Source organism: Pseudopipra pipra, chromosome 2 (assembly GCF_036250125.1).
Source record: "Pseudopipra pipra isolate bDixPip1 chromosome 2, bDixPip1.hap1, whole genome shotgun sequence".
NCBI classification, from domain to species: domain Eukaryota; kingdom Metazoa; phylum Chordata; class Aves; order Passeriformes; family Pipridae; genus Pseudopipra; species Pseudopipra pipra.
Window position 1 is genome coordinate 76,130,244 of NC_087550.1, and position 11,051 is coordinate 76,141,294.

Sequence of the window (11,051 nt, forward strand, 5' to 3'; positions counted from 1 at the left end):
TACTAAAGACAGTTCAAAAAGGAGAGAAAGGATGAGTTTTTTCCCTTTGTTTTCAATAAATGCCTTTACTGTCTTAATTCTTTTCTGGCATCTGTCTTGTTAGGTTTTGTAGACATTGGCATCACTGGGGCAATTGATACTAGGACATCAAACAAGATTAACTAAAGATTAAGTTGGCACAAGGTCTTTTTTCCAAAAGGTACTAACATCAAATGTCCAGAGAAAAACCACAACAGCATATGGAAATACTTCTAGCCTACTAGACTACCTGAGGCAGAAAAGGTTTGTATGGATTTTTCTGACATGAATTTGTCTAGTCCTCCTATGAGCCCATTTACATTTTTATCATCCATAACACTGTGTCAAAGTGAGGCACAGTCTATCTGTAACCATGTTTTGAACCTGACAACTGACAGCTTCATTTGATGCCTACTAGTTCCTTTGCTGTCAAGGGGCAGAGAACAATAGATCAGTTCTCTACATGCTCTATCATTTCCCCCTCAGTCATTTCTTTTTCAAGCAGAAGAGTCCCAGGATACTTATTTATTCCTTGTAAAGACATTGTTTCATGCTTTTCATATTCTTTGCTGCCCTTCTCTTAACCTCATCCAATTCCTCTATATCATTTTGTTTTCTGGGTACCTACAGCACAGACAGAAAGCAAAATGCTTTGTACAGCTTTATAATGACATTCTCCATATTATACTGTGTTTCATTTCTAAAAACTCAGTAGTTATTGTTACTGAGATTCACCTAATATCTTAAGGGTTTTCTCTGGTGTAGCCTCAAGATCATTTCTCTAATTGATAGTGTTTCACTCAGAATTCAGAATGTAAGATGATTCTTTGCTATGAACATCACTTTACCTAAACTTGTCTTCATTTTGGTAGTTCTTTTCTTCCCTAATCTCCTAAGATTCTTTGTTGGATCCTTCATAATTGGCCCTGGTCTTTGCTACTTCAGATGGCACAGTATCATTAACATTATTTTCACTTTGTTTTTCACCTATATTTTAGGTCACTTATGAATATGTTGAATATTATGGAGCCCAACACATACTCTTATGGACTATCGTTGATGTTGTACACCTACAGTGAAAATTGACTATTTACTGCCATTTTCTGATTCTCTTTTAGAACCATCTCTAAATACTTACAAAGACCTGTTACTCTGTAGTTTACCTGATAACCTTTTGTGATACTTATGGTGAGCCAGATCTCCCTCAGCGCTTGCTTATTCTAACCACAAAAAGTTAGTCGTGACAACATAGGGGTAAAACTGTGTGGATATCCACCTCTAAGAAGTGAGATAAGGTGATAAAAGGGCTTTCTTGGCCCAGAGTTCTGTGAAACTCTGAAGACAACTGCCATCTGAAAATTAATAAGAATGTGAAGGGAACGAACATAGGGGATTCAGTGGCTGAGACTTGATCGTATTTATAAACTAACAAGCTCATAGAAGTATTGCAACTAGTATATTTTCATATTAAAATGCAATAAAATCATACTGATTCCTCACATTTTCCCCATGTGTCCCAGAAGACTTTCCACAGAATGAATACGAGAACAGTTACGAATCAAATGTAATTCTGGATGCAATAAATAAGATCAACAAGCAGCCCTAAGGGTAGCTCCAGCACAGTAGTTTACCATCTTTTTTTTATTAGTTATATAAACAGCCTCAAGATGTTTTGTCATATGATATCCCCATGGCATCTTTAAAAAACCCAAAACCTTTTAATCAGCCTGTAAAAGCTTGTAATGTGTAGCTCAGCCTTGCAGCCCTTTGCCTTATCTCCATGTACAGCAAAGGCTAATTTGTCCCCTTTAAGCCTTTCACTGCAACCCGACGCTCTCTTAATCACCCCCTGAAAATCTGCTGTGTTTATCCCCTTTTACAGAGACAGGTGCAAGGGATTTTATTAATGCAATACCTTCTTAAGTGGTTTAGTTTTATCCGTCACTATTGATCCAATGGTTTAAACCATTAAGAGACTGTGAACAGACACTTTATTCTTTGCTTAATAGAATCCATTCTAGAAAAAATATGACATAGTATTCTATTCTCTTTTACAACTTTAATTTTTTTTCTGTAAAACCTCAAACCAATAGCAGATTACAGAACATCTAGCTGCTATGTAATTTTGATTGACGTTTGTTTTTCTGTCTTTTAATTTTCAAGTGATTTATTCAGATATTTTAAAATTCATATATAACATTTTTGTAATAATTTTAATATTTTAAATATGATTACATACCAAAAACCTACTGAACTTTTCATACAGGTTATATGCTACAGAGGACATGGACATAGTGGAGAGACAGCAGTCAAGGGCTACAAAAGTGATTAAAGGTCAGGAACATTTCACATTTGAGGAAAGTCTGAGAGAGCTAGAACTGTTCAGCGAGGGGAAGAGAAGGCTTAGGGGAAATGTTTTCAACGTATATAAAAACCTGAAGGGAGGGTGTAAAAAGGACAGAGCCAGTCTCTTTTCAGTGATGCCCAGTGACAGGACCAGAGTCAATGGGCAGAAACTGAAGGGCAGGGGGTTCCCTCTGAACATCAGGAAACACTTTTTGATTGTGAGGGTGATTGATCACTTCCACAGCTTGCCCACATAGGTTGTGCATTCATCATTCTTTTTTTTAAGGTATAAATTTGCTCTTTAGAGGGGAAAATCTTGTTCTTTGCCCAAGTTCTATATTTCTCTAAGCTTTCCAGCAGTTTTAAAATTCTGTTTCTTCTGCAAGGAATTTAACATTCTCCAGGTTACATTACTCAGAAAAAAATGTAGTATTTCTACTGAAAGAGTAGTATTCCCTTCCTGTGGGACAAGAGGAAGTTTGCAGTCTCTTGCACTTTTGCACATGCTCTCAATGAAGTTATTATGCTGCCATTGGCTCTGTGACAGACTGAAATCTGGTTAAGCATGAAGCAGTTCAGTTTAGGTTTGGGTAGTGGACCTAGATTTCTGAAAGATAATTTGGTGGTATTTTGCATTCCTGCTGTCTTCAGAAGCTCTGTTCTTTAAAATCCTTTCGACCTCTTGCAGTCTTACAGATTGAACAACCATATATTTATACAGGTGTTCTCAATACCATAGAGTAGAATGGCCTTCAAATATAAAGAGAAGCAGATTAGTAAGATGGCAGACAGAAGTATTATGGATATGTCGTTTCCCCTCTCCCCCTGTATTTTCTCACCTTGCAGTCTGGTTAATGTCAGTGTGAGCTGACAAGAAACAAGTGACATGTACATACTGCCATGGAGTCCACCACGTGCCAGCTGACTGCAGCTGGTGCCAGTTCTCACTGAAGGCAGCAGAAAGATTCCTTCCAGCCTATTTTTCTTTAAAGTCTCGGTTTTCTGTCCTGTGAGGATTCAACCACTTTAAGCAAAGTCCAAAAAGTTCCAAAAGAATGTCTTACAAGGACACTGCAAATCTGAGTCATTAACAGACAGAATAAAACATGTGAAAGCTTATGCATGAGGCAGTGAGTGAAAAGGATTAGGGAGGAAATGCAGGTTGTTTTAATTTGTCTCTGAATATCCTTCTTCTCAGGTTTCCACTTTTAACCCCTATAGGATTTTTGTAGGGTGATGACAAGGCAGTGTCGGTGCAACTATATGAAATCTTTTATCACTAATGCAGGAACCAAGCATTATATCAGCTTTTTTTTTACCAGGTGTCAAGGGTGTTTGGTTATGCTCCCAACTATTGCAATTGGAGAGGTTACTGGCTAGTGTAATTGCAGCCTTCCTCCATTCTGTTATTGCTGCTGGTTTCTACTGAGCCAAATCAAACCTGACAGCTGGCCAGATGCTTCTTGTGCCAGTCAGCAGGACTCTGGTCTCAAAAGAGTATCTGGTTATAAGGAAATTTTGCAGCAAACTGTACAGTCAATCTTGTTTTCTAAAAATATCAAGATGAACACTGAATAAAAGGTATTTAGTGACTTCACTAATACACTGGGTTTTTAAAGGTCGGGGTGAACAAATTCTGTTTATATCACTAATGGAGACTTGTACAAGGCTTTTTTAGTAGATAAGCTATGTATGTCATATCTGTATTACAGTCTGTGCAGTCCACAGACTCAAGAGCAGCTACTTTAAGTGTAAGCCAACAGCACAGAACACATTTATTCCAGAATTTGTTTAGTGAGGTCACTAAGTCATTTTCATTTGGAAGCTCTTTGGGACATGGACTCTTCAACTGCCTTGGACATTTTTTTTTATTACCAGGTAATAAGGAAAGGTTTTGGGGTTGTTTGGGGTTTTTTTAGCAATTAGAAGAGTACAACATTTTCCACAGAAAACATCAGTGCTCTCATGCAGTTTCTTTAGATGAATCTGGACTTGTTTTCTTTCAGATTATTTTCACTTTGCTCAGAAAATCTTCTAAGGGAACAATGAAGTAGAATGCTTCTATATTTCTTAACACAGAAAAAATTCTAAGTATGGATAGGTTGCCTGTTTTTTTCATTTAATCTTTTTCTTTCCTCAATGGAAGCTGTTGGATTTATGGTCTGAAAATATGTCTATTCATCCAAGGAGTGAAGAAGAAGGAATAAAAGTTCCATGTATGGTAAAGGCCATTTGCCTTTCTTAGTGCGTTGGTCCATATGTGAGAGAATATACTTTGGATGTGTCTGAATATGCTGAAACATATTCACATATGTTTCTTGCTAAACTGGAAAGCAGGTACAGCTGGTGAAACCCTACCAAAACCTCAAAGAGGCCTCCCACTGCCTGTTTGGACTTACTCATTTTGACAGTATAAAACATCCTTTAGAGTCATTATATTAAAGAGTCTCCATACAGTTCACATCTATGGTGCACTTCAGCTAAAAGCAATAGGAAGAGAAAAGGGGTAAAACAGGGTATTAAAACTCCTGGCTTCTCATCGGACTTTTCTCACCATCTTAGTCCTGAATTTTCTCAACTTACTTTTATCATATTCAAAAGGAAGTTGATATATATCCTTTTTTTTTCTTTTGGTCACAGAACTTACCCTGAGAACATATGTTAAGTGAAAATTTTTGACATCTGTATTTGTGTTGTAAGTGATATTAAATTTTGTGTCACTATATAGTAGATTCCCCACACTCATTGTTTTTTCCAATTAATGGAGTACTCTGATTTGAAAAGTTTAAATATATGTCTTGCATTGACATCACTTCAGAAATAAGGACTCAGGAGTAAAGGTCCTATTCACTTAACTTCATCTTTATTTCTCCATTTTCGTTTTCCAGCTGAAAGCCTGGAAATTTTACATCTGTTTACCAATGGCCACACACCATTTAACACGATAACACCAGCCAAATGAATCTCTCTTAAGTGTAATGCTGTTACATATGTCAGAACTGAGCAGCAGTTATTATTACCCTTAGTTTAAAGATAGTGAAATTAGCTCCTGGGGATAAATTCCTTTTAAGCACCAATTAGCATATATCTCTTTTCTTTGCCATTGCTAGTGCAATCTACTGTGACCAGTGATTCAGAGGACCTAAACATTGGCCCAACCTTTCTATATACTGTGCTGGGAAATAGTAATTAAACTCTTTTCATTCCCTTTCCTTTTCAGCAAAGTGATTTGTGCTTTTGTCAAAAAAAAGCTCCATATGAGCTGTGTATCCGCATTCTGAAGTTACCAGGAGCTATTAAACATTTTGTCCACAGCCCCTGTTCTTGTTTGTTTCTTCTATGCCCCACCTCTGCACTACCCTTTCTGTAGGTTCCCTGCCCATCCCAGGAATAATCTATTCACATGTTTTAGTTCAAGGTCAGCAACACCAAGAGCAGCACCAGCTGACTGAAAAGCCTGGTGTTGCTGTTATGGAGACTCAGCTGAGGAAAAAATACTAGTTCTTTAATGCCACTCAGAAGTGGAGGAAGATTTACGTGAGTAGACTAATGGGCAAACCAACATAGGAAAAAAAGAGCATCTGTGACTTGATCCTTCACCTGAGGAGGCTGGGAAGTATGGACACACTGCTAGGAATACTATATCAGTACCTTAGAAAGCAAGCAGTGCTTGGGAGGATAGACTGTAGTCTTGAAGAAGTCTGAAGTATCCTGAGTAAGATGGTGAGCAGAAGGTTTCAGTACTGTTGTAACCAGCCAAGTGAATATGACTGATATATCTTTCCACTTTCTTGACCATTTTCCAACTCTCTCCTCATGATCTCAACTAATCATAGCCATTCGACACGGCGTGTTCAGCGAGGTGGCCGGGCTTTCTGCATATATTTCTGTCTCTCTTTTCCCCAGAACTGTCTGGTTCTGGCAGAGCATCATGCTTTCTCCTTCCTTAGTTCAGGCACCTGGCCTGAGCATGGAGGCAGGTTTCTCTGCTGCTGTCACAAACATTTTGTACAGTAGCAGACAGACCTGCTAATTTTCTTTCCGCTTGTGCCTTTGCCTTTGCTTTCTAAAATTTCAGTAATGATCTCTGCTCCATGCAGCATTGTCAATGATGAAGTGTCATGCACAAAGTGCTGCTGAGCATTATAACTACTACTGCTGTGCACTTTTAGCATTTACATAAAACTTCCCACCTATGGATTTCACCTATCTTTTGCATGAGAAAGCAGAGTGAAGTGATTTACAGAAAGAACTAGAACAGTTATCTGACAAATCACAGCTAGGAAAAAACACCACCAAACCCCAGGTCTTCCTTTGCTGAGCAAAGGTCTTTCCTGAATAGTATAAATTGAGGTGTAATATGGTGTGTTTTTACATGACTCACTATGTATATTGCAAAGTTTTACTTATCCATTTTGGTGTTCATTTCCTTAAAAGTGAGGCACATGTAGAAAATCAGGCTGTTTCAACTTGACTACCAGTTGAATGACTAGTGAAAGTATATAAATAGTGAAACAGGCAGGCTTGCAAACAGTAAGTTTTGGGTTGTTTTTTGGATTTTTTTTTTCAAAGGCCAGTTCACACTCTACTATATGAACATTGGTATATTATGATCTTTACTTGTGTATTCTTGTTTTGAGTTACTACAATTCTCACTTAAGAGAATTTAAAATGACAGAACAATAAAGATATTTTCATTGGTAAATATAACATGTGAAAGTAGCTGTCTGTTCAATTGGCAAGTGGAATATTTCTGAAATACATGATTTAATATAGAAATTTTTTTGTTTATACATCTTGAGTGATTTTTATTTTCACTCGTACTACTTCATGACCCTTATGCTATATATACAATCATTAATTAACCTCTAATATTTACTTTAATTTTTCCTGAAGATGAAGGAAATCTTGCAGAAAATGTGGAAAATATAGCTAAAACATAGATTAATAGGCGGAAGCTAAATGACTGTAAATAATTTCTTAAAATAAATCAGTCAGTTTCTGTGCTTAATAAACTTACAAAATTTAACCATGTGGCTTATAGAATTAATTTATGACAGTCCTACTTACTTCTATATGTATCACTTTGTGTTAGCATAAAATCTTCGGTTGTTTTTAATCACAAAATTAAATTTTGCTCTAAAATTAATTAAGATTCATTGCCCAAAGAAAAAGTTATAAGAAAAAAAAGTGCATGACTCAAAGTCTCACCTGTAACATATACAAAATATTTCATTGAATTTAATTTTGATTGACTGCCACAGATGAGGAGGTTTGGCTTTCTGAAAGTGAGGGAAGGATAATAATGGGCATAGAGAGGTTTGCTGAGGAGCATCCAAATTCTTGTTATGGAATCTCTCTTTGCTATGTCTTGCTGGTTTGTGTCCACCTCTCATCTTTTTTTAATTGAGGACTTTCTTAGCTTGTGGCTTCTCAGTAAAGTAGGCCATTGTAGGACTGAAATAAAAAATTCAACCCTGAAGTTGTCAACACAATCATAATTTGCAATTATGTAATCAGATTGCTGAAGTGACTCATAGAGCACCATAGTCTCCCATGAACAGCAAGATCTAGCAGAGCACAGCAATGTAAGCTGCTGCTGTCACAACATTAATGCAGAGAAATAGACCCCTCTAAAAAGTGTGTGGTCACCATGAGTCTACCATCAGCAAACTGTAAGAAGAGGGGCATGTTTGACATGGGGCTGACCCAGGGTTTTCAGCACACCTGCAGCCATCCATCTGTGGAGCTGGTTGACTTCAGTTTCTCTGATGGAGACAGAAGTGAAAACCTCTCCTAATGCCACACTACCGTGGTGACAGCATTGACTTGGGAAGAGGAGACTGGATTGCTTGAGTTTCCCAGAGGGATGCTGCAACCACCACCTGCGCAGCTGCTAGCTGTACACAGTGAAGAATTCAAAAGTTATGGAGGCAAAAGGAGGAATAAGAGGAGTGGTCAGACAGTGTTTACTCTGCAGCATCTATAGGTCAAACTGTGTTTCTTCCTGTGATACACTATGTATTCTGGACCACAGATTATTGCTCTTTTTGCTACTTTTTTTTGTGAGATATGTAAGGAAAATGCAGGAATGCTTTGAATTTTCTGTCTTTAATTTAGCAAATATTTTCAGACATGTTTCTGACTATTACGTGTTTCATATAAATCAAACAGGAAGTGAGTTTCCAGTTCATATTCAGATACAACACATGAGATCTCAACATGATTCATCTCATCAGAGAAAAAAAACGTCATGAGACCTATCTAATCTATCCAAAATAACTCAGAAACTTGCTGAAATTCCCACAAGTGACAGAGCAAGAATGATATTATAAATTTTTGTTTCATGATTTCTATTAACTTATATCTTAAAAAAAGTGCAGATGATTCCTATAGCAAAATGCTGACACTTGCTGAGTATGTTTTGGGAGCTACTCATCTGTCCTAACTTAATATGCTATTTGATTAAAGTCATATGTTCTCAGACTGCTAAAACAAGAATTTTATTGTTAGGGAAAGGAAACTTAGCAAACCGCATGTTTTTAATACAGTGTCTTGATAATTTTTTTCTGTAAATTCACTTTACTTTCAAAAATAAAATTTTGCAGATTTTCAGAGGTTGGTTTATGTTACACTTCATTTCACCTAGCTTTAGATGTCTAAACTGGTCACCCTAAGCTTCTACAGCCAATGGGAAAGGAAATTCCAAAACATCCAAGGTATCAAACCTATTTCATGCATATTCTCAAGATGACCTGAATTTCCTTGGATGACACTTTTCTCTACACCTCAATTAAATTTAATTCTCACATGAAGTATAAGTGCATTCTTGTGAAATTAATGAAAGATATTTTTTTCTGTACTGCAGAAAAGCTTAATATGGTCTCAGCTGTTTGAGAGGGGGAGGGAGTGTCAGGCAGGAGGTCAAACAAATAATCCAAAGGCTACATATACTCATCCCTAAATCATAGGAGATTCATAACTTCAGGAAATTATGTGAGAGAAAGAAACAGTCTTTCACTCTTTAATGTAGACCTGATCTAAAGCCTTATGATGCTATATTGAATCTTTTAATATGAGTTTAATGACAATCCAGAGATAATTGAAGAAAACTCATTGAACTGGAACTCAGTTTCCATTTTCCTGCACAGCAAGAGCTCACAAAGATGAAAGGCCTGAAGTATAAATTTATCTTAACTAAAAGCATTGTTTGACTTTATAAGGGTTTAGTCTTCATTTTATTTGTTGTATCCTTTTCTACTATAATTGAAATACTAATGAATATTAAGAAATAAATTTAAGAGATTGCCTCATTTTCTCATGGAAAAGGGATGGAGCTTTTCTTTAAGGATCTCCAGTTACCTTTAAACACTGAGTGCTATAATGACTGAGCTTCTTACAGTTGTTGAAATAACCATGATCTTTGAATTGAAAGAAATCAACCATCAAGAAATAAGAATTCCTTGTTCACGTTGATACTATACCTATTTATTGTGAGTTCAATTAAGAGACAAAATTAGAGAAGACCAGACCCAATTTCCTGTTTATCAAAACTTTAATATATTTGAAGACCACAGGGGCAAATGGTAACCTTTAACTCCAGAGCAGGTTTTCCAATGGCTCTGCTGCTGCTGCACACCAACTTCATACAGATTTATGTTCCAATTTGATGTAGTGACAGAGGTTGATTTTTTATAGACATAATTAGACAAAATGTTTGTTAAGGTTTGTAAATTCACAGACACCTCACAATATATAAATTTATTTTTTCAACAGCAGCTAATCCAAATTATCCAACAATATTTTATAGAACACGGTTGACCAACACTGTGTCTGTTGACCCACACTTAGATTTTATGAAAAGTGCAGCGACAGCTGTCATGAGGTTTTACACGATAGTCATTACGCTTTGTAACATTAAATCATCTTTCTGGATATGATTTTTCCATTGTTCTGTTTCCTACGAGTGAACCAGTGGCTGCATAAATAGCTATGTCCATTGCTAGTAAAAGGAACAGCATAACAGTGCCTTACTCTAGGTTTATGCAGATGTATCATTGCTGTTGTCAATGAAGCTACATCAATACAAATCTAGATTATCGCCAGCATGAATTATGCTTATATATGTAATTTAGATCTTATGGGATAGTATTCATAATTGAAAATGCATTATTTGCTATTAATGGTAAGAGTCTGTGTACATGTATTGAATTGATTTTAGTTCTGGCTATCAATCCAGAAGATTCTCCAAATACTCTCTAAAATTTTGATTATCTGCTTGTTTTAAATTTTAATATCTAACATCACTAGACTTACTTTTGTAGACTCATTATAGTGGGATAGTAATTGTTCGTGCTGAGGAGTATATGAAAAGATTAATGGATTGTGACTCAGTACCTGCTGAGGCTTCAAGCAAAATAATTTATGCATTCTTAACACATTTATCTTTGAATTTACTTCCCAGCAAAAACTATTATCAAAGGTGAAAGCATTCATTGACTTGTAATGCTAATAATGTTATCTGGATTTAGAGGTAATATTATGCATATTATTGATATTGAGGATAAGATAAAGGCAGCAAAAAAATCAAAATGTGTTGAGGCTAACCATAGAGGTCAATGGGAAAGAGACAGTCTTACACAAATACATCGGTGTTAAAAGAATTACTGGGTGGAAAGTAGATCTAA